We start from the raw sequence: 24,528 nt of genomic DNA on the forward strand, positions 1-24,528 counted from the left end.
TCACGGCACGTTTTAGCCATCTTTCCAATCTTAGAGAAACAAATTATTTGGAGGCAGCTGTATCCTTAGTGACTTAACAACAACAACAACAAAAAATCTGGTTGTTGTTTTAACTCTGCTTCTCCACCCAATGTGAAATAACTGAAATGGGGAACCCATTTGGAAGTATGTGGCCTTTCTTACTTTAAAAACAAGTAGGAAGCAAGCAGATGAGTGGGGGTTAGATACAAAGCCTAGTTCATTTACCAAACTGTGAAAACAGCTCAATTCAGACCCATGTTCCACAGTGCCACCCAGTGGTCTTGAGGGACAAGTTTCCGAACAGAGACTGCATGTGACATTCTCAGACATCTGATGGGCAGAAAGCAGCTTTCTCTGTTTAGTGAGGAGGAGATCAGTGGTGGGTGGCCTCAGGATGGGCTGGACTGTGAGGCTATACACCAGATGGCCTCTCAAGACTGGACTGCCTGAAGTCTGGGCTGTGGAACTGGATAACCTTCTGCCTGTTATAAAACTGCCTAGCTGATTTGGAGATTTTCCTGTCTGAGGACAAGATAGAGAAAACAACAGACCAATAGATACGTAGTTTTATGCACACGTGATTGCCAAGTCCGTGGACAGGATATGTGAAGAGCTGGCTTCGTTCTCAAATTATGCTTCGTGTTTCAAGTGTCCTTTGGTTATGATAACGTGACATTGCTGTTTGATTCACAAGTTGCCTGTAGTTTCCAGGACTGCCACATGCCCTTACCTAATTGCAGCCTGAACCCTTCAGAAACCACCCCTCACTGCTACCAGCCTGCATTCTAAAACAGTTAAAGAGCAGTCCTAACATAAATTATTTAGAGATTTCTCTTGGCCCTTGGCACAAAGTCCAGTGTCCCTCGAGATACATAAGGTTCCTTAGTGCCCATCTCTGTCTGTCTCCCACCCAGACCAACCTAGTGAGAGCAAACTGTCCACCTTGCTCCACCCTCCTACTGGAATATTCTTTGTACTGGTTTGATTTCATGGTCAACTTCACACAGCCCAGAGTCACCTGGGAAGAAGGGAACTTCACCTGAGGGATCTCTAGATTACATTGGCCGGAAGCCACATCTGGGAAAGATTGTCCTGGTTGATAATTGATTTGGGAGGGTCCAGCCTACTGGGATGGCACCAGCCCTGGGCAGGTAGGCTGCCTAAGAAAACAGGCTGAGGAGGAGTGGCCTGGGGTGGGTTAGGGGGAGGTAAGGGGAGTGGGAGGAGGGGTGGGAGGGAGAACTATAGTTGGAATGTAAAATGAAATCAAAAATTTTGAAAAGTGGAGAAAAAGAAAACAGGCTGAGCATGAATCGGTAGCCAGTTAGTAGCCTCCCATCACCGTTTCTTCTTCAGTTCCCGTCCTGACTTTGCCCAATGGTGAATTGTGACCTGGAAGTGAAAACTGAAATAAACCCTAAGTTGCTTTTGGTCATAGTGTTTATATCACAGCAACCGAAAGCCAACTGTTTCCATCTGTATCATTCCTGCTTGTGATGTCCCTATTGCCCCAGAGTGTGCCACAGAACCAAAATGTGTTGCTTAATATACTGTTTAATCATTGTCTGTATTTCTGCCCCAATTAGCCTGTTGACTCCTGGAAAATCTTGTGTCCTGCGTCTCAGCACCTCAAGCGGTGCCAGAGACACACTTCACCTTGATCAATATTTCAGAAAAAGAATGCATGAATGTAGTCAAGCCCCCTAACATAACCAGTCAAGCCACTTTGTTCCAAAGGTAAGTTTAGCATCAATCCTCCAGGGCCTTAGTCATGGCAATTAAACTGTAGAACCAAAGGAAGTGTGTTGTATTCCAAAAAAAAAAAAAAAAGCCCATAGCAGGGAACATATGCCCCAAGGCCTGGCACTAAGCAAGCTGTGGTCTGCAGACTGAGGAGTTTGGGACAATTTATCTAAAGGTTCTTAATTAGGGAAATTAGTAAGACTAAAATTCCTTAAATATTTTCCAGTAAACATGCCAGATGGATTTGCAAAGGAGTGAAGTAAAAATAAAAAATTAATTAGTTAAAATATTAACTCTAAACAGGCTGTGGTGGGGCACACCTTTAATCTCAGCACTCAGGAGGATCTTTGTGAATTCCAGGCCAGCCTGGTCTACAGAGTGAGTTCCATCAGGACAGCCAGGGCTACACAGAAAAACTCTGTCTCAAAAACCCAAACACCAAACACACACACACACACACACATACACACACACACACACACACACACACACACGCACACACCTTGTAAAAAGTTCTAAAATACCTTAAAATAAGTTGTTTCCCTTCTAAAAATTCTGTTTGAAATTGTTGTCAATATATTATGAACACAAAATGTACTACTCAGGCTTCTTTTTTGTTTGTTTGTTGTTTTTGAGACAGGCTCTCACTATGCAGTTTTGGCTATGCTGAAACTCAATCTGTAGACCAGGTTGGCCTCAAATTCACAAAGATCAACCGGCCTCTGCCCCTCAAGTGCTAGAATTAAAGTTGTGCACCACCACACCAGATCCAATTAAAAAAAAAAAGTTCTACTTTGTATAAATTAACTCAAATGTGGATCCCTTCCACATTTTTTGGGGGGAGGGAAAGATTTGTGGCTTTATTTTGCTTCATTTTTCACAGTAAAAAACAGCAACTTGTATCTGGAAAAGCTGCCACCCCATCCTTGATAAATACTAGCAATTTTCATTGGTTTAAATTGAAGTCATTTTGCTTTATTTCCAATCAAATACTGATACAGAAGTAAATTACATTATCATGGAAAAATCTCAGGAAGTAATTCAATGTATTTGGTGTTGAACAGATAAGACAAACTTTCATGTTCTTCTCAATTGTATCGAAATGGAGAAAGCCACAGAGTTCTACAATAAATATACAAAGTGTATTTCAGGTCTCATAGAAGACATTTGGAGGCAATCGAGTTTTATATTGTGCATCAGCATTTTTATTGGACTACTGACAAGTCTATTGCAGATGGAAGTTTTTGCACATTCAATGTGCCAAGCTTGAGAATTTCCTCCTTAGATGATTCCATGAAAAAATTGGGGTTTTTCTTTTCGTATTTCTATGAAACAGACTGAGTGGGCTCTTAAATACCTCGAGTGGTCTTTAAACCCACCTTTGTGGGAGTTCACATAGGAATATGCTTCCACTACTGATGTTTCAGACTCCTTGCTCGTGGCATCCTAAAGATGTTTTATGGCATCTAAAAAGATCCTGTTGTCTGTTGTTCAATCCCCAAGACAGCTAACTCCAGAAAGGCCCATGAGCTGGAGTCAAATGTGCTTTCCATTACCCCTACTGAACTGCTGAGCATGAATCACATGGATATCTACTTGATTTATCAAAGCATGTCTCAAATGCACAAATCTCAGTTGACATCAAGCTATTTGTTCTGTGAATACGGAGCCAGGGGACTAAGTCCTGTATTCTGGCCTCTCTCTTTTTAAGTAGCAATGTGATGTGGGTAGAAGCCTTGGGACCCACCTTTGTCACATAAATTGGACTAGATGATTTCTAAGGTCTCCTTGTTTGCATACATCATCAAACAAAGTTTGAAATGGCATCATGTAAAGATTATATTTCACAGTAGTCTTATAATTTCCTTTCTTGAGTCACCGAATAATTTTACATTTTAGCAATTCAGAATTCGCATGGATAGCTCTCTGCAGTGTTGAGGATCCTGATTTAACTAAAAAATATCATTGGAACCTATTAGGAGAAAGTACTGATCTCATTTTTTTTTCTGTGAAGTTATGACATGAAGAAATTTGCCCACCTGCTCATTGCCAAAAACTCCCGAGTTTTCTGACCACTGACCACTGGCTCTCTGGTGAGTTCATAAAAGTCTGCTCAAAGAAACAGTCCTGATGTCAATGGTTTGGCCAGGAATAGATCAACAAGACTAAAGGCATCTCATCACCACTTTCAGAACATTAAACATGCTGGTGTAAATAGGTTGGTTTCAGTATAGGAAGCAGGGATGCTGTCAGGGGTTGGCTTGCTGCCTGGTGGGTCTTATCCCATGGCTTCCACAGTGAGTGACCAGACCTGTGGCTAGAACAGTCATGTGTATATATGATAAACCAGACTCCAATTTGGTAAGAGAAATAGGGAGAGCTGACCTTCAGTTGGTCCAGAAGGATTTAAGTTAAGGGATCTTCTGATGAATGTAAAACAAACAAAAAACAAACCAACAAATAAATAAATAAACAAATAAACAAACAAAAACTTTGTAAATTAGAGATGAGCAGAATGGAAAGGACTTCTGGAGGTGGTGGGTTGTGATTCTAGGCAACCAGAGAGGCACTGGGAATTGAAGTAATAAAGCATTCTTTATATATGAAGGGCAGAAGGGCCCCTTCTTAGAAGGAATTTCATGGTTGCATCTGTTCACTTTTCTGAAAGAATAGGAAGTGGCACCTACCTACACAAGGCAAGAGAGGAAGTGAGATCAAGGGCATGGCCTCAGGGCCAAGTCTAAAGCAGAGGCCAGAAAAAGGGATTGCATTATCTAGCCCTATCATGGCCTGGCCTCTTGAAACTTCACAGAGCCAAGCTCATGAAGAAAGCAGCATAATGCAGAGATAGGAGCACACAAGGTCTTGGGGTCAGCTCCTGAGTGAGTCATCAACCGTAGGACAAATTTATGTGTGCCACTCAAACAGAGTCGTGCCTACATGGGGTCTTAAGGTCACATAAAATTATGACCTTAAGAGCTGTCATAGAATGTCCTCCTGAGAACTGAGTTGGCCCACACAAAGAAATTCATGGGCATTATAATAAGGAATATTTCGTATTATTACTGGGGCCAATTTAACTCTTGAAACATTTCCAAATCTACCCTTCTATTAGAATCTTGTAGAGTATTATGCTTGTGTTCTTGAGACCAAGAAACCAAATCACAGAGCATTTGAATAACCATAGCTAAAAGCTATAAGACCAGAGAGGCAAGGTTTTCAGTCATATTCCACCATGGACTAACCCTGTAATACTGAGTAACTCAACCTGCCCCTTCTCCGTTTCACATTTTTCTAAAATGGAAATGGTGTATATACCTCACAACTCCAGGGCGAATCAGAGAGCTCATCATAGAAAAGCCCTCAAGTTGGAGGAATCAGGGTTCTTGCCATTTCTCCTACACTCTCTCCCCCAACTAGTCCTATTTTTGACCTTACTGTTTGGGAGAGTTATTAGTCATCAGAGATGGCCAGTCATATTTCACTGAGCAAACACCCACTAGAAGAAAAGATGGAGGAGGGCCTTGAAGAAGCCTAGGAGATTCTGTGAAGGTGGTGGCACTTAGGTGGGTTTCATGAATGTTTAGAGCTTAAACACAGTGTTGAGGGGGCTGAAGAGATGCCTTGGAGTACAGCTCCCAGCAACCACATAAAAATCTGGGTGTGCCCTATGCAGTGCACCTGTAACCCCAGTGCTCTCCGCTGTGTGGACAGCAACAGAGGGCTTACTGGGCCTGGGGGTGGCTGCCTAGCTCTGGATTCGGCAAAAGGCCCTGTCTCTAAAGGATAAGCCAGGGAGTGGTAGAACAGGACACCCAGCCTCCTCCTCTGGCCTCTGTGCACACAAACCTGCACACACATGTGCACATACACCACACATGTATTCACATACATACCCACACACAGAATAAATATGTACACAGATACATATTCACATATCTAGAGATGAAAGGAGAAAACGTATGTATTATCCATATGTCCTGCAATTACTCCAGGATTTAGTCAATTCTGCATTCCACTACTCTGTTTTCTTTGTTCCTATTCAATTAATGGCAAAACCTGTTCAAAGTGCATTCTGGGATGTGAGAGCAATCTGGATGCAGCGTCTGTCACCCCATTGATTGCCAGGGTTGATGTGACTAATCTGACTGGCTTGGTGGGGGGGTGTCCCCCTCTTCCTCAACAACCCATGCACACCCTTCCAGAACTGAGACCTTTTTTTTGAGACATGGTTTCTCTGTAGCTTTGGAGGCTGTCCTGGAGCTCTGTAGACCAGGCTGACCTCAAACTCACAGAGATCCGCCTGCCTCTGCCTCCTGAGTGCTGGGATCAAAGGCGTGCAGCACTGCCCAGCCAGAACTGAGCCAACCATATACATGTAGCTTCACTTTCCAGCTAGAACCTCCAGACAAGTTCTCAGAATACAAGCTCTCTATTCTAAAATAGAGCCATCATCTTACACTTAGATTTTTGTGTGTTTCTTGCAAATTTTACTTTATGTAATCAGACATCAAACTGAATTCATCATCATTATAAGACATTATAAAAAAAATCAAAGCAAACAACCCTAGGGATACCGTTCAGCTGCAGCAAGGAAATGATGTACAATAATTTCATGGAGAACTCTCATTTCATCTCAGCTAAATGTTAGTTTTGCTAAGGGAGTCCAATTACAGATGTTTTGTTGTTGGTTTGGGTTTTTTTTCTCTATCATCAGGTTGGGACCTTTGTAATGGTCTTTAGACAAAATGGTTATGTCTCATTTACCTAGACTAAAACTCCCTCTTTAACTGTCAAACACTTCAGCTATATGAATGTTTTCAATTGCAATTTCCTCCCTCCCTTTGGAGTCTTGGTTTCTTCATTCTCCAAGTGTTTGCCATTGCCAGTGGGGACATATTCATCACCCTGTAGCCTACTTAACACCGGAAACATACCTAACAAAGAAAGTACAGGGGGGGGGCATTTTAAGTTTTCCTTTTAACTCCATGCTTGCAGCTTGTCCACTAAAGCCTGAACCCAATTGAAAGTTCACAAACACGAATGCCAGCTGAACATCAGCTTCTGTGGTAGTAGCCTCAGAGGAAGCACGCCTGCAGGTTTGACCTCCCCACACACGTGTGGGTGGCTGTCTCGCCTGTGATGCATGCACATGAGAAAGAGGTGGGAAGAGAGGGGGCTCCAGGTCAATGGCGTGCTTCCTCTGTTTTTCTCCATCTTGTTTTATAAGACAAGGTTTATCACAGGACCGGGAACTCACCATTCGGTTAGACTGCCCTGCAGGGAGACCCGAGCATCCCTGTCCCTGTATCCCTAGTGCTGGGTTTAAGAGATGTGCACTGCCACACCTGAACCTTATGTGGATGCTGGGAGCCTGAACTCCCACATTCTGGTTGTACAATAACCACCTTACTAGCTGAGCCGTCTCTCCAGCCCCTCTTGTCACTCTTAGCTCTTCTCCTCCTCTCAGATCTCTCCCTCTATGTGTCCTCGGAGTTTGACTTTATCAGCAAGAGCTCCTCCTTCTCCCACACCCTCCCTCTGCTAATATTCTTAACAAGCTCATCGTCCACACAGAGCATTGACTCAGCATCCGGTTGGCTTCTCAAAGGCTTGGGCTCTATGCTTCCAATGATCGGGCCCTTCCTCCCGGCTCAGCAAGGTGTCTGGAACCTTTAACAGTCCTCCTCCATGACACCCATGTTCTTTCCTTCTAGTTCAGCTCTCCTTCCGTGCACTGGAGAAATTCTTAACTACCAGTGCATCTAGACAATCACTTCCTGCTCCCACTCTTTCGCCCGGCACTCAGAAGACAACAAGTTAGCTTAGGATGGACCCATTTTGCAGTCTGTTATTTGCACCCTATTTGGTGTTCCAGGATGGACTCCAAAGCTACACAGAGAAACTCTGTCTCAAAAAACTAAACTAAATTAAATGAGATTATAAAAGGACTGTGGTTGCATGGCCTTTGCTATAGGCAATAAGACACGCTACTGCAGTTGAGCTGCCCTACCCCACTCCATCAGAAAGACCTTGCAATGAGGAAAAAGACATGCAGAAGTTGTTCTCTGCTCCAGCTTCAGAACTGGTAGGAAGGGTAAGGGGGTGGGGAGAGGGTAAGTGGTGAGGGAGGGGTGAGGGGTAGAGGGAAGGAATAGGGGAAGGAGGAGGTTGTGAGGGGAAAGAGAAAGAGGTTAGGAGGAAGGGAAAGGGGTGGGGAGGGCTAGGGGTGGGAGGAAGGGCAAGGGGTGGAGGAAGAGGTAGAAATGTTGGTTTATTGTTTCTTGTGGCAAAAGAAGGTGACGATATAGCAAAGGGTGGGGAGATGGAAGGGAACAACGGGGGCTTCTGCCTCTTCCTTCCTAGCCATTGCACATTCCACAGGCAGTTATATTGCCTTGATCTTGGAGGGCAAGAGCCCAGTCAGATTCTCAATGGTGGTGTTCTCCATTCTCCTTCATGACACAGGCCCCATTCCCTAACGTGCAAACCTAAGGGGCTTCCGTTATAGTCATTGTGCTGGGGCCAAGTTAGGATTAAGAGGCCCCTCCCCCATAACTACTGCCCTAAATGTTTAAGGAGCCCTAAAGATGGGAATTGCAAAGGTTTCTGCCTCCTACATCTGCCCAAGTTCAGATAACTGCTCCCTTCTCAGGACAGCGCCTGGCTATAGTGTCCTCACGTCGCTGTAAGATGATATTGCTCTAGTTAGCTTTTCTGTTGTTGTGATAAACACTATAAACATCATCTTAGGGAGGGAAATGTTTACTTCTTCTTTCAGGTCATAGCACATCACTGAAGGAAGCTAAGGCAGGAATCTGGAGCAGAAACTGAAGCAGAGACCTTGGAGGAACACTTCTTATGTGCTTGCTCTAGGTTGCTCAGCTACCTTTCTGATACGGCCCAGTTCAACTTGTCTAGGGATAACACCACCCACAGTAATCTGAAACTACCCACATCAATTAGCAATCAAGAAAATGTCCAATAGACATGTACAGAGGCCAATCTGATGGAGGTGATTCCTTGGCTGAGATTCCCTTTTCCAAGATATGTCAGACTGACTACTAACTAAAGCTATCTATGGCAGTCTGGCATCCCTTTCCAAAGCAAGGCTACCAGTTAGGTCTCACTTTAATGATCTAAATGGGCAGCAAGCTTGTAAGAACTGCAGAACTTTCCAGAAGACACTTTGTTGGGACTCTCGTTCCTGATCAGCCTTTCCTGCCAGAAGTATTCCCCCTCATCTAGCCATGGCATCACAGTAGCAAAGGACACACAGTCTGCTTCTCTTCCATCACTGTTGCCCAAAGTCTCTGAGTCCTCCACGGTTCCAGTTTCTCTTCTGCTGATGCTGTGTTTCCATGGTTACTCATCTCAAACTGTAGCTATACTCTACCTATCCCTTCTTTGCAAAGGTGATTGCTGGTGGATCCTTATTTTCCCATCTCAGCATACTTTGCTTTGGATGAGAACCAATGAATGCATTCATCACTAATAGGAATGCTAGGCAAGTCCTCTATTTATCTTCCCACAGGCTAGTATGGCCTCACTAAGCAAGAGCTATGAAAACATGTTTCTTCTTTATGCACTCATTGATCAAGGAGAATTCTTAATAAGATAATTAGCCTTTGTAAATTGAAGTAGGAGAAAGAAAAATGTGTTTAATTTTTTGTGGCCTCTAGGGAAGCGATCTATCCACTGCCAAAGCTCTTACCTTCTGAAAGTTTGGGCCATCATCTAGAAAACTGTGCTCTGCTTCCAAACACAGTCTTTGTCGTGTTCTCACCTCTGTTTTCCTCTTGACCTTTACCTCCTGACATCTACAAGTACATCTGAAATATATACCCTGAAAATAAGTCCAGGACTTATAGTTGCCTTGCCAGCACCTCAAAGAGTCTAGAAGAGCACTGTTCACTAGTCATTGCCAAGACTCATTCCCATGTGTATTGGCTGAGATGGAACATCTCATCCCAAGGGCCACACCTTGCATTTGAGGAAACAGCTACAGCAGCAGGGTCACTCTGTCCTTCTGCTTTCCCTTCACCCCTCTTCCCAGAGGTGGCCTGCCTGTGGTCACAGAGAAAGATTATCGTCATCCTCAGAGATACGAAGGCACCAAGATAAACCTGAACAAACCAGCTTACTTACTTCTCCCCAGTATGTCAGCATTATACTGAATCCCATCTGTCTAACTATCAAATTTTATCAAAGGGTCTCATGTTGTCCTGGTTCTCTTTGCTAAAGGCTGTCCCTCACAGCACTTATATGATGAATCAAAACTGATCATGTGGCTTAATGTAGACAAAGCCTTCTTATTTCTCAGCAGCCAGATATGTACCAATAGAGAGACATTAACCCTTGACAAAAAAAATTGTGGTAGTGTTTGAGTGGTATAAAATTTCTTTACCTTTTTTTCTAATCCTAGCTCTCAAACCCCTTTGCTTTGGTTTGACTCGTATTTATAAAATATACTTGCTACATTTATTATATTTAGTATGACTATTGATTCTCTACAGTGTACTGTGGCTTTTCATAAGATTCTTGAACCACATTTTCTATAAACAGAAATTGTCTGTATGTATACTGAAGAAAGTAATAGAAGTTCTGGGCATTTATTGTTAACTTGTGGAACCTTTAAAATTCATTTATTTGTTTTTATTTTATTTTGTATGAGTGTTTGCCTGCGTGTGTGTATGTGCACCATGTGCATGCAGTGCCCACAGAGTCCAGAAGAGAGCACTAGATACCCTTGAACTAACGCTAAAAGTGCTTGTGAGCCACCAGGTGGGCACTGGGAACCAAACCCAGGTCCTCAGGAAGCTAAGCAAGTGCTGTTAACCACTGAGCCATCTCTCCAGCCCTTAGTATTAATTTGTAATGACTGTGGCTGCTGAGATTTCTTAAAAATTAGGAAACCTTGAATGTTACGCCTTAAAAATCTACTTCCTCCCCTCTGAGTCATAATGACCAACAAGATGAACTTCCTCAAAGACACAACTAAGGACTTGACTGTGACAGATTCAATTTTTAGAATAAGATGATTTTCAAATTCTACAGAATGAGATTCAAAATTAAATGAAGAAATGTATGCCTAATCTTTCAAGCAAATGTCCTTGTGTTTTCCTTATAGCTTTGGTTATCTATAGAACTGTGTATGGGAAGAGATAAGAGTATTGATTACCAAGATAAATAAACTCAATTGTAGGAAATCTATTCTGCCATACCTAGAATGAGATTTGAAGTTCTGTTTCGTAGCTTGAAGCCATGTATGTAATAATATTCTGAAAGATTTATGGATCCTTCTAGGAGTAAGTAAATTTCCTGAGAAACTTATGTTTATTATGGATAAAGTGGCTGTTATTTGTAATGTTTTTATTTAATTCAGGAATCTTTAAGTGAACAACAACAAAAAACCATTAACAGGTAAGAAGCATCAGGCTACCAGTAGATTAACGAGAGATGGAGCAGAAAATACACAAAAGGAGGAAATGGCTATAGAAGTAGGAACAATAACAACAGCCACAACTGTAAAAGTTATTGGCAGAATTAATGCAGAGAAAACAGCATTTTGTTAAACACAGATGGACTAATGTTGCTCTTTGAAAGCTGCCCTTCAGGCATAGACAGGCTGGGTAAAAGGAGAGCTGGATGGGTTAGAAGAAGGCAAGGAGATGAGGGAGCCCAGCTCTAGAGAAGTGATGGGGTGGCCTCAGTGCCTCAGTGCACTGTTGTATCCAAGAAGAAAGGAGGTTAGTGAGAGTTTCAGGGAATAGTTGGCTAATGTTTTATTCTTATGTCATCATTTACCAAGCTGAGAGCTTCTTCTCCCATGACCTCTCCTTCTTGCCTCCTGGATCTAAAATGTTTAAGGGAAATAATGAAAAAAATCGGAAGGGCCCAGACCTCCACTGATCTAAGCAACAAGATCAAGAAACACCTAGGGGACAAATGTGTTGTGGAATAGAATATTTAGCTAAGGGTGTAAAGATGTGTTGCTGTTTTACCTTGCTTGCCTAAGGTACCTGATTGCTCAAATAAAAAGCTGAATGGCCAATAGCTAGGCAGAGGAGGGATAGGCATGACTGATGGGCAGAAAAAAAGGGCCAGCCTCCCAGGGGCCAGCCAGCCAAGCATGAAGGAAGCAGTAAAACAGGATGGACAGCACATAGATGAGTTAAGTGAGCCTCGGGGCAACACATAGATTTACAGAAATGGGTTAATTTAAGTTTAAAAATTTTTTAAAGCTAGCTAGAAACAACAATAAATTAAAGGCCAAGCTTTCATAATCAATAAGAAGTCTCCATGTCATGATTTGGGAGCTGGCTGGTGGGACAGAAAAACCCTATTACACAAATGAGCACCCCCAGGTGTCTGAAAGTAGACTCAGGATAGTGTGTTTCCAACACCCAAATGGACTGAAACAATTTTGATTTAAATTAGGTGGATCCAGGTGAATTCTGTTCATTTGAGAAATCTCAACACTCTACAGTATGAGCATAGCCTTAGAAAAATAATAAAACTATTCAAATTAAAACAATGATGTATCAGGTGCTATTTAGTCCCCAGGTCAGAGAAAAAAGGTAGAGGCTGGGTGGTCTTGCCCTTTAGAACACTCATACATTATTAAAGCAGGCAAGTTTGGGGCTGGAGAGATGGCTCAGTGGTTAAGAGCTCTGGATGTGCTTGCAGAGGACTCGGGTTCAGTTCCCAGTACCCACCCACAGGCTCACAACCATCTGTAACTCCAGTTCTGGAGGAACCCAGTGCCCTCTCCTGGTCTCTATGGGTACTACATACGTAGTACTCATACATACTTCAGACAAAACACCCGTACACATAAAAAGTTTATTTTAAAGAAAAAAGAATTTAGTCTGCTCCAACTTTTAGAAAAATGAGTTACAATTATATACCAAGATCAAAAGTCCTGTTAAATAAATCAGTCTCTCCATAAGCCTGCAATGCCACTGTTGAACAGGATTCTAAACAGTCCAAACAGGCGAACAGCAGCAGCATCTGTACAAGCTAAAATGAACTGGGAATGACACATTTGAGACAACTGTTTCTTTCTTGTGTCCCCAGAATCCCATAGCAATTTCTAGGCATTTAACAGCAACAATCAACTCTGAAGAGTTTACTATAAACAAGGAAAAAAGCATAGTAATTGCCAGACTGTGCAGAACTAAGAAAAGCAGACCCATGTTAGCAGGACCTGGAAATTGATAGACAGGAGCTCCATGGAGCCCCACAAACAAGCTCTGAACAAACCCCAAGAGTGGAAGAGAAAGGACCTCTGGAGAGGTCTGTCAGTGGCTGTGGATCTGGACATGCAGGCACCTGTGTTCCCATGCCTCCACTCCTAATCCCACTCTCATCTGAAGCACACAGATGAACTCATCGTAAGAGGCATCCACAGGCATCATTACATCACTACACTCAGATGCGATGGCCAGACAGACCAGGTGGTCGTCCGTGATGAGTGATGGGTGGGTCTTGACACCATCTTGGGTAGAAACCAGTGACAACAATGTGGGATTTCCTGCATGCACTGTGGACTGAGTGTTGCTGATGAGAGACTGAGACAGGAGCGATTTATAGAGAAAATGCAGACTCCATTATGCACAAAACAGAACAGACAAAAGCTGATGTGTGTTTAGTAACTATCCTAGCTCTCTTTCTGTTGCTGTGGTAAACAGTGGGACCAAAGGCAACTTGGGAAGGATAGGGTTCATTCAGCTTATGGTCAGCCCATCATTGAGGAAAGTCAAGGCAGGAATTCAGGCAGAGGCCATGGGGAATGCTACTTACTGGATTGCTCTCTCTGTCTTCCTCAGCCTGTTTTGTTTGTTTGTTTGTTTGTTTGTTTGTTGTTTTATATTCAACCCAAACCATCAGTCCACGGTTGGCATAGCCCACAGTTGGCTACTCTATACCCTAATTAATCACTAATCAAAAAATGCCCCCACAGGCTTGCTCACAAGCAAATTTGATAGAGGCATGTTTTCAACTGATTCCCTCTCCCAGATGGCTGGAGTACAAACAAAATACTCCCCAGGCAGAGGCAGGGACACAGCTGAAGTGAATGGGTTACTCTGAGACAGGACTGTGTTTCATCATGTATGCACAGGTCACACAATGAGGCTTGTTTGTTTCAGGGAAGTGACTCATTTGTACAATGAAGAGTGTCACATTGTGTCATGCTTCACAGATTGGAATATGAACCCCGTGAAGACAGCTCAAGGAAAGGCAATTCTAAGATAATGAGGGAGAGAGCCCTTTCTCATCATACTTAATTAGGACACAACTGGTTTTGATTCATACCATGTGTTTCGAATAGGGATATTTTCCTAAGCAATTTCTCTCTCTTTGAAAGCTAAAAATTTTTAAATGATTGATGATTTTTTCTAGGCAGAGTTGTAATAAATTCTTCTCATAAAAATATTAACTGAAAAGCCATCAGAGACAGAAAAAGAGGAAATGATATTTCTTAGTAAACTCCAATGGCATTTGCAGTAGTTTTCTAGCAAAGTTAAGCATTCTAGAATTTTATGACTTTACCTGCCTACCATTCCTTAGTTCTTCTTTACAGAGTTGCCAGTTGTGAACATGGACTTGACCTCAAACAAAACCCTGAATTTGAGTTCACATGCAAGAGTTCAAATTCTACCTTAATGGTATAGTTTTAATTAAAAATACTTGCTTGGGATAAAAATGACAAACACAAATGGCTATTTCTGCCATGTTGGAGACAAACTCCATAATGAGTTTCTTCAATGCCCATCTTCCTCTCTGACATAATTGGTGTTGCCAGGAGCAGTTGTGTCTCATTGTCATGAAAAAGCCTAATAAAACATTTTAAATGCCATATTCTATAGGTCTTTGAAAGGTTTTGAAGAATACTTATCCATTTGAACTATATCTCTACGTATCTAGAAAACCTAACATAAGTTTTGACTACTATAGGTGACTATCTATAATCTGTATTTAATTATACATTACATGTTTATAAGAGCTGGATAAACACAACACCTAAACAAGAGAAGAAATATACAAGTTACAAAATTGACATTAAATATGTGTCAATAAACCAAAATCCATACCAATGCAAAGTCTTCATTTCTATATCAGTACCTGTTTCCCACAACTGCACTACCAACTACCAACAAAGGCAAGAGGACATTCAAAGCAGTGGTGCTGAATTCGGCATCCCATTTAGGAAAAGTGTGTCTAATTCAACAGTGCTGAGAAATTGTGCCTGGACACAAAAGTGCTGGAACAAAAAGATATATAAGGCAAGCTGGATTACAAAGCCACAGTGGGGACTGGAGGGATGGATCAACAGTTAAGAGCACTGGCTGATCTTATAGAAAACCCAAGTTCAAACCCTAATTTTCACAGGGTGGCTCACAACCATCTGTAACTCCAGTTCCAGGGAATCCGACACCCTATTCTGACCTCCTTGGGCACTATAAGCTTGTGTTGCACAGACTTATATGCAAGCAAGCCACCCATACAAAATTTTTAAAAATCTTAAAAAAAAATACAGCCATATTGCACCATTAAAAAATCTTGAAAAGTGCACATTATATTTTGCAGTTTCAAAGAAAACATTCATTTATTGAACAAGGCTAGAAGGAATTTTGAAAGTTACTTATCATAATTTATTATATAATAAATCCATATCAACGTAGCAATTTATATACATATATAAGCATGCATTTCTGTGTAATTGATTTATTTGACAAGCTTATCAGTTAGGTTTTATGCTTTTGTGGATCTGAAATTTGTGGGAATGGAGAAAAAATACTTTTTACTACAATGTTCCATTTCCCTACAAACTAAGAAAGCCACATTTATTCTAGGAAGAGCTGGGTATACCCTCACCCCTCAAAGACTTCCTTCTGGAATTCTCCTTCAAGGGAGCAAAGAAACAAAGTTAATGGAATTCTAGCTTGTTGCTGTTAGTGTCACTTTGGCAATTGTTTCAACAAACAATTATATTTCACTGTTTACACTAACTGGTGCAACATTTTAACAAGGGACAATAAGCTCTTCTGTGACTGATGAAAATGGAACCAAACCAAACAAAAAAAAAAAATCTAGTGGCCTACTCTAACTCTATGCAAAGCTTGAATTTCACATTTCAAAATATATTAGAGGAAGAGTACCTTCAGGGTCCATGACTCTATCAAAATCAGACTATCACTAAAGGGGAGGATGTATATGAAAAGCTGCAACAAAACATTTGGCTTATGTTTTTCCTAAAAAAAAATACGTGTATCTGACTTTCCATTAAATTTAACATTTTTTCTGTTTGCTGGCAAATTTTTAAGCAAATTAGCATATAATGTTATATAATGGAAGAGCATTTATCAGATTTAGTGAATAAAACAAAGATATGCTTTTAAAAGAATTTTTGAAAATGTAAATGGCCACGCGTCTTCTGTTGGCAGAAATACACACACAGTCTACATTACATCAACGTCTATATAAATGGACACAGATAAAGGCTTGAAATACTAATCTTGATGTGATGGTTAGGTTTGGTTGACTTGGAACAACTCAAATCACCTCAAAACGTGGGTAAGGGATCCTGAGCTGAGGAATTACCTTCATCTGACTGGCCTGTGAACAAATCTGTGGGACATTTTCTTGGTTGATGACTGATATGGGTCACTAAGGGTATTACAGACTATAGGCGGGCTGTCTTAGGTTATTTAAGAAAACTAGCCGAGAAAACTATGGAGAGCAGCCAATATGCAGCGCTCCTCCATGGCCTCTGCTTCAGTTTCTGCCTTGAATTCTTACCTTGGCTTCTCTCATGATGGACTGTAACAACATGCAAGCAAAACAAACTCTTTCCTCCCCATGTTGCTTTTGTTTTGTGGAAGTGACAGAGATGCAAACTATGACAGGCAGATTGTTTAAGGCCTTCCCGTAACAATTTGAAGCAGAAAACAATTAGATGGATACTTCTCAGTGCTCATAATTGAAGCTTCCAGGATAGAGTAAGCTCAAAGGGCAAGATCATGTGGTACAGTTTTCTTGTGTTCTCCTATTGTCTTAGGGTTTCTATTGCTTGAAGACACACCATGACCACGGCAACTCTTATAAAGGAAAACATTTAATTGGGACTGATTTACAGTTCAGAGGTTCAGTCCATTATCATCATGGGGCACATGGGGGCATACAGACAGACACAGTGCTGGAGACGGAGCTGAGAGTCCTACATCTTGACTTGCAGTCAACAAGAGGTGGTCTGAAACACTGGGCATGGCTTGAGCATATAAGAGAGCTCAAAGCCCATCTCCACAGTGACACACTTCCTCCATCAATGCCACACCTACTCCAACAAAGCCACACCTCCTAATTATGCCACTCCCTATGAGCTGGAGGCCGGCAGTTAGAATCAAATTATTACACTAATGTAAGCTAAACAGTTACATTCCCTGTAAAGCCTGGCCATGTAAGCTTGGTATGTGACCACTGCCTCTAGACAGAGTGAGCAATTACTTGTCAGACTCGTGTCTGTAACTACTGAGGAGAGGCAATTCCCTCTCACAAGGGTTCCAGGACATGGTCCCCTCCATTCAGCTCTCTCATCTTTCTTTGAAGTACATACATACATACATACATACATACATACATACATACATACATATAAAACCTCCCAAGAAACTACATCAGACACAGCCTCTGAGATCTCTATGAGCTGGTTAGAGGCCAAATTCAATTCCACCACAGTGGTCCCAGCTCCAAACTCCAAAGAATCAGAATGAAGCAATTGTCCTTCATAGCTGGCTTCCTTTATACTTTCACTTGAGGGAAAATATTGCCGACTCAATTGTGCTCCTGTTCAGCAGGAATAGAAAGTGAAAAACAGATGGATTACTGACTGGGTCTAACTAGAGCAGCTCTAGCTAAGGTCAAACCGTTTAGTTTTAAAGACTAGATTAAGTAGAAGTGCCAGTGTTCTCTAAATTTACTCTTAAGTACCTCGTACGTTGTTATTATCTGAGCATCATATGTCAGCACAAGCCACAGTTACGGAACAGGCTTTCTCTATTGTCTGAGTGGGTGGTGGCTCACCATGCTAAAGTCAAGGCTGGTCATCTGTATACAGTTTCCAGTCTCCTTGGCAAGGGTTCCCTGTGGATGGTGAGCTACATCCAGCATAATGGGTGACAACATGCTCCAATGCCAGCAGTTAGTTCTCTGATTTTGTTCCCTGGGACGCCAAGCATGAACTTTGACAAGTTGCTTTCGTGAGTTTCCACAGTTGGTGTACAATTAAAGTCAATGTAGAGAGTGAAGGTGTGGCGGGCACAGCACTGAAGGGGTTTTTCAGTTTGTTCTCCTGTAAATTAAGACGTGGGTTCTTTGATTATCAGGAAAGTCAAGCTGGTCAGTGAATTTTCATTTGCAGTGGAGGTTGAGCAGACACTGGCCAGTCCTCTGCTGGGAGGCAGGGCACACTGTTACAGCGCAAGCAAAGCTCTGTTAACTGAGCCAGCTTGCTGGGGGACACAGGTTCAGACATCTAAACACAGTGAATTCCCCACCTGGCATGTGAGCTCTGAGTTAGTCATGGCATTCCTTGAGATTGCACAGTCCAGGTGCTGGGTTTGGCCCCTTGATGGGACTGTCAACAAAAAGCCATCCCTGCACTTGGCCACTTGGCAGTAACGGAATCCTCGCCTCCATCGTTGACATCTTGCCCTTCGGATTTAGGACCAAGCTCTGCTTTCTTTCCCCGAACTCTCTGAAGCTTTGCATCCTGTTCTCTCTAATCCCTGGATGATGCTTTAACATCTTTCCCTTTGGAGCCATTTTCCTTTGCAAATTCACCACTCACAATGACTCAAGCTTTGTATGAAAACAACGATGTGAACTTTGATTTCCATGAAATCTGGATTCAACCACTGGGGTCCTACATGGACAGGAAGTTACTGGCATGAAAAGATAATACTCACGGGGTATCATCCATCTGCTCCACGGTGAATTTACAGGCACCACACCCTTTCCTGGTAACCAGTTCTTCCTGATAAAATGGTGCTGGCTAATCAGAGATTAGTTAGTGTTCTCTTGGAGCTGGATTTCCCTCATCCTCATTGATCCCCAAATACTGTTAATGTTGAATATAATGCTCACTTTATATGTTTGTGCGTTACATGTGTGCAGGGCCTTTGGAGACCCAAAGAGGGCATCAGAACCCCTGGAACTGGAGTTACAAATGGTTGTGCACTGCCATGAGGGTGTTGGAAACTGAAACCAGTTCCTCTGCAAGAGTAGCCAGTGCTTTTAACCACTGACCCATCTCTCCAGCTCCCTTTTGGTACTTTTAAATTAATACTATTAACTGATTATTATAAGGGAACTAAAACAAATGTTTCTCTTCACTTAATTATAAGGAATAAAAAAATATTTTCTACCACAGTCTTTAAATATTAAAGAGAATAATTAATCAAGAATTAAAAATAGGCAATTTCCTCAGAACTTTTACTTTTTTGTTGTTGTTGTTTGTTTTTTGAGACAGGGTTTCTCTGTATAGCTTCGGAGCCTGTCCTGGAACTACCTCTGTAGACCAGGCTGGCCTCTAACCCTGGAACTCATAGAGATCCACATGCCTCTGCCTCCCGAGCGCTGGGATTAAAGGCATACGCCACCACAAGCCTGGCTTTCCTGAGAACTTTAAGACATTAAATTTCTCAATTTACTTGTGGACTAGCAAAGATTTATGAATATTTTTTATTAATTAAGCTTTTTGAGTTTAAACTAGTTGTGTCATATGGTTTATTCATTTCAATATGGGAAAAGCAAAATATAAAGAATATGAAAAAATATAAGATGTGAACAGAAATAAAGAATGAAAAAGGAAAGTAAACCACACATCCACTCAGCTAGCAGATGCTTATTGAGGGTGTTCCACATCCTCAGCATAGTGCTAGAAGGAAGAAAGAAAAAGCAAAAGTAGGGAAAGGCCCATTTTGACCCAGAAGAGGTCGGAGGTTAAGTGCGGTCTGTCATAGCTGTGGAACTTCAGGTGGTTTATCACCTGGAGGTTGTCAACATCAGCCTTCGCCGAATCCCCACAGCGAACCCTTAATCCTTCTTCAAATGCAATAATCCCAGAAATAAAATCACAATGGCAGCTGCAGAAGCTTTTGTCAAACCCACACTCATATAGAGGACACTGGTCAAGAACCAGTCGGACCAGGACCAGGAGGGAGGGTCAAGTTTTGTCCATGGACTGGAGAACTGTCAAAGTCCAAAATGCTCCAATACGTTCTTCCAACAAATATTCTGAAATGTGTGGTCTTATCCTGAGTTAACAGTTTGATGTCCTGGAAAGAAATGAATCATAAGCCCCAGAAAGGGCCTGAAAACACAGACAAGGACCCAAAGAGGTACTCGGTATCCTCTGCTCAGGGCACTGGGGAAACTTTTCTTGTTGACTTGGCAACTGTATTCAGTCAACTTATTCTGAATTCAGACCTTTAAGCTAAAATGAGGGGAGAAATTATAAATGTAGTTTTCTCATGTTTCTTCAAATCCTATTTGCAGTTTATGAAATTATTTTACTGGAATTGCAAAAATATGTATATGTAAAATATTTAAAGGCTTCGCTCTATCACCAAACATGGTTTTTATGATGTCTTAGGGCCATATGAATTCTGGAGAAAGACAATCCTGGCTCATAATGCAAATCAGTTGGCTTGTAAAACTCAATGGGAAGATTATTTTACAAATGCTCTGGTGGTGACTATTTCAATATTCTGTTACGTATTGCAAATTCTGGCAAGATTTTTAGACAAGGCAACTACTGCTGAAATTCTGCAGTGTGAGATCTCTGTAATGAGATGGGAACCCAGCACCAGGTGTAATAGCACATAGGGCGATTCCAGCATTTAGGTTGTCGAAGCAAGATCTTGAGTCTGAGGCCAGCCTGAGAGGCAGAGGGAGTCCTTCCAAATGGAGCAACCCCTCCCCTCACTTTCTAATTCATTTTGGGGACTGCAATTTCCAGCAATAAAACACAGCACAGGTGGAAATGGTGGCAGAAGACCAATTGATGTCATTCAGTGTCTGAATGTGGTCGGAATACAGGGAGCTGAACACAGACAGCAATACACAAAAATTCTAATATAATGGGTCCCAGAAATGCTCTTCACAGGGCTGAATGCTACCTAAGGGATGCTCACCTATTGCAGATAGACGCTGCAACAGTGCTTCTCCCTCCAAGCAACTGACTCCAGATTTGCAGTCCTGCAACCAATAAGGAAGGCTCTGCTGCCCTCCTCCTCTTGAGGAGTTAATCCCTGGTGGCACGTGTGGCTACTGGTCCAGCCCTAGACAATCATCTCTTTGAATTGTTTTATGTGAGAAAAGAATACATTTTCTTTTACACTGTTATTGGAAACTCATCAAGTGAGGCCAAATCAAACTGATCCTGGGGGCTAGAAGGAATAGATAAAAGAGGAAGTGGCTGGCTGAGAAGATGAAAGCAAAGGTGTGGAATCCTGAGAACAGAGTCCTCCCGGCGGCAGCAGCTCAAGCCACTACTGCCTCTGTAGCTCTTTATGCCACGGGCCCAGCCAAGGAAGCATCCCATATCCTGCTTCAGAATTACAGGGCAGGCTCCTCAGCCAGGCTGAATCACAACAGATAAATGCAGCTGTGACCCCTTAGCAGTCGCTTGCATGGGTCAGTGTTCCCTGTGGGGATGCTCTCAGAGTAGGCGAGTGTTCCTAAAGAAATCACCAGTGGTGGAGATACACATTAGCGCTCACGATGTTCAGTCGAAGAGAAAAATACCACTCATTCTCTTGATAATATTCCGTCATTCTCGTTTGCTTTGGTTGATGGCGGTGTGTTCTGGTTGTAATGGGCGCACTTTAGGGTGTTTTCCATGGTCCCCACCCCATTGTATCATGTGGTCTTTCTGCATCTCAGTCCCATTCATCTCCCCACCCCTCCATATCCACCCTCTGCCCTTAGAACCTCTCCCCCAAGATAAAAGAAGATAAAATTTAAAAGAAAATTAAAAAGAAAGAAAAAGAAAGATGTTGTTATGGAAACTGTAGTGTTATCCAGTGAGTCACACACTACACCCTTTAGTCCGTGCATCTTTACTTGCTGGTGTCCGTTGCAATGAGTCATTGGTCTAGTTCAAGGCCTCTGGTTTCTGCTACACTGTCTATGCTGGCCCCTCACTGGGGCTCCTCTTTGATATCCTGTTGTTGTCCCGTGTCGTGGAGATCGTTCAGCTTTGGGTCTGCAGGATCAGCCCCTTCACGTGCTCCAGCAGATCTTAGATGGGGTGGATGGTGGGATGGATCAACTCAGCCCTGGTTCTGAGTCTGAATGGTTGGGTTGATCAGCTTGCCAGCTCTTCTTCATCCTCATCACCGTGCTAATCTCTCCAGCATCGCCCAGGCTAGGTCACCCTATGCAGTAAGCAGCAAGAAGCGGGGCCGTTCTTCTGCTCTCGTGCCCTCAGTGCCAGTTCATCTGCACCTATACCAACAGGGCCAGCTCTACTGTGTTGCCCAGGAAAGGTGCAGGGGCTACTGCCCCAAGTGCTGCAGCTGGTGAGGGGCAGGGCCAGCTCTCCCACTGCTACAGGCTTGGGGTGAGGGTATCTTCCTCGACCACACCACTGTATGGCGGATGAATGGGTGGAGCCAGATTTCCCAAGATTGCATTCTGGGCTGCCTCACTGGAGCCCCAACCAACAGAGCTCTATGGTGCTTCCCGGATGTGCAGGACCAGTGTGCTCTCCCGAGTGCTGCAGTTGGGGAGGGGCTAGGCCCCTAGTGCTGCAGCCAGTGAGAGGCAGGGCCAACACTCTGTGTAGCCCTATCCTATCCGCCTTTGGTGGGAACAAGAGCCACGGACATCAACACAAACTGTCATGGCAGGGCCATGGACCCAGACATAGCCCTTGGCAGTAAGCCAGGCCCCAAACTTCACCAAACATCACCATAGCCCTGGGTGGCAAGCAGGCCACCCACCTCAGCCCGCTCCTCACCGCCTTTACCCATTCAGATCTGCCTCTCTCCACAGGACGCGGACCCTTCTGTCTTTCTCTCTTCCATTCCCCACCATAGATTTGCTCACCATAACAGTGCCCAATCACTGGTCACTGGGCGGGGCACTGGGCAGGCTATGTTTTCTCCTCCCTGCCCAGGGCCAACAGCCCAGGGTGCCAGGGTGGGTTTGTGAATCTTCTCCTGCTCAGTCTTAATCAGATTTTTTTTTTTTTTTTTAGCCTGTCAGCTTTGGAAGAAAAACAGATAGTCTAAAGGAATTTTAGACAGCAAGAACAAAGTACAAGACCCTTTTATCTTGATATAAAAAGCATATGTTTTTTTAAAAAACTGTCTAACATTTATTGAAGATATTTGTTAAAGCTTTTAACAGAGTTGATGTGAAAGTAAACCCTTTACCCAACAAAGGGCACTGACAAAAATCTCACAACAGCATTTGTGGTGCAGGGTGAATGCTGCCCCGGTGGGTAAGAACAGTCACACCTGCCCACTCTCATCACTACTGTGGTACAGGGTGAATGCCTGCCCCTGTGGATAAAGGAGGAATGCCTGCCCACCCTTGTCACTCAGTTCAGCAGGGCACTGTGCCTCAGCCATGTGACAAGACAAGAAAAATATAAATGCTTGACAAAGAGGTATTGCTGTCTTTGCAGACTGATGCTTTACCATTAGAATCTATAAGGGCTACAAAAAGCCACCCCAGTTGCCGAATGTTTAGCAAAGTGTCTACATGTGGCATCAGTATGCAATTTCAATATTCCAGAAATAAGAACTCAGAAATAAATTTAAAAATACATATAACTGGGCCAGTGAGATGGTGGAGCAGACATAGGCACTTACTCCTGAGCCTGACAGTCTGAATTGGGTCCCCAGAACCCACATGATGGAAGTAGGCAGTTGGCTCCTAAAGATTGTCCTCTGAAATCCATACCCACAGCACACCGATGCTCACATGAACACCGTCACACACAATAATAATACATTAACTTTACTTTAAATTTATAAAACTCATAATATCTTAAAGAATGCCACATTTAAGGATAATTTTCAACAAATATGTACAAGGTCTGTGAGGTGCAAACCACAGAGCACTGTGGGAAAAAAATTAAAAAGGGGAGGTGAATGGGCATTAGTATCAGGCCTGTCTGTCAATTGAAAGAGCCTACATCAAAATAAACCCTCAGATTTGTTTCTCCATAGATGCCACGCTTGGGAAGAAGAACATCAGAGGTAGAATTTGTGCTAATCTTGAGGAAATGCAAACAGCCCAGACAGTTTGGACCATGAAGCAACCTTCAGGTCTTGGAGCAGGGGACTTAGAGACTTCCCATGAAGCTACAGTGATAAACACAATGTAATAGTGTCTAAAGGACAGATGGGAAATCAATGGCACAGAGCACAAAGTCAGGAGATAGACTTACACACACACACACACACACACACACACACACACACACACACACACACTTGATTTTGTAGCGAAGCTCTCAGGATAATTCGATAAGGCAATGACAGCCTTTTCAACAACAGTTGCTGGAGTGATTGCATATTCAGATGCAGGAAATTAGCCTTGATTCATCTGGCCAAAAACAAAAACAAAATGCAAAATCGAACATTATGCAAATAAACGTCTAGTTGTATATAATCCATAATTCAATAAACTTGTTTAAATGTATATATAAACCCCATTATTCTATAGAATGTATTTTTTTGCTAT

Source organism: Cricetulus griseus, chromosome 4, assembly GCF_003668045.3.
Source record: "Cricetulus griseus strain 17A/GY chromosome 4, alternate assembly CriGri-PICRH-1.0, whole genome shotgun sequence".
Classification (NCBI taxonomy): domain Eukaryota; kingdom Metazoa; phylum Chordata; class Mammalia; order Rodentia; family Cricetidae; genus Cricetulus; species Cricetulus griseus.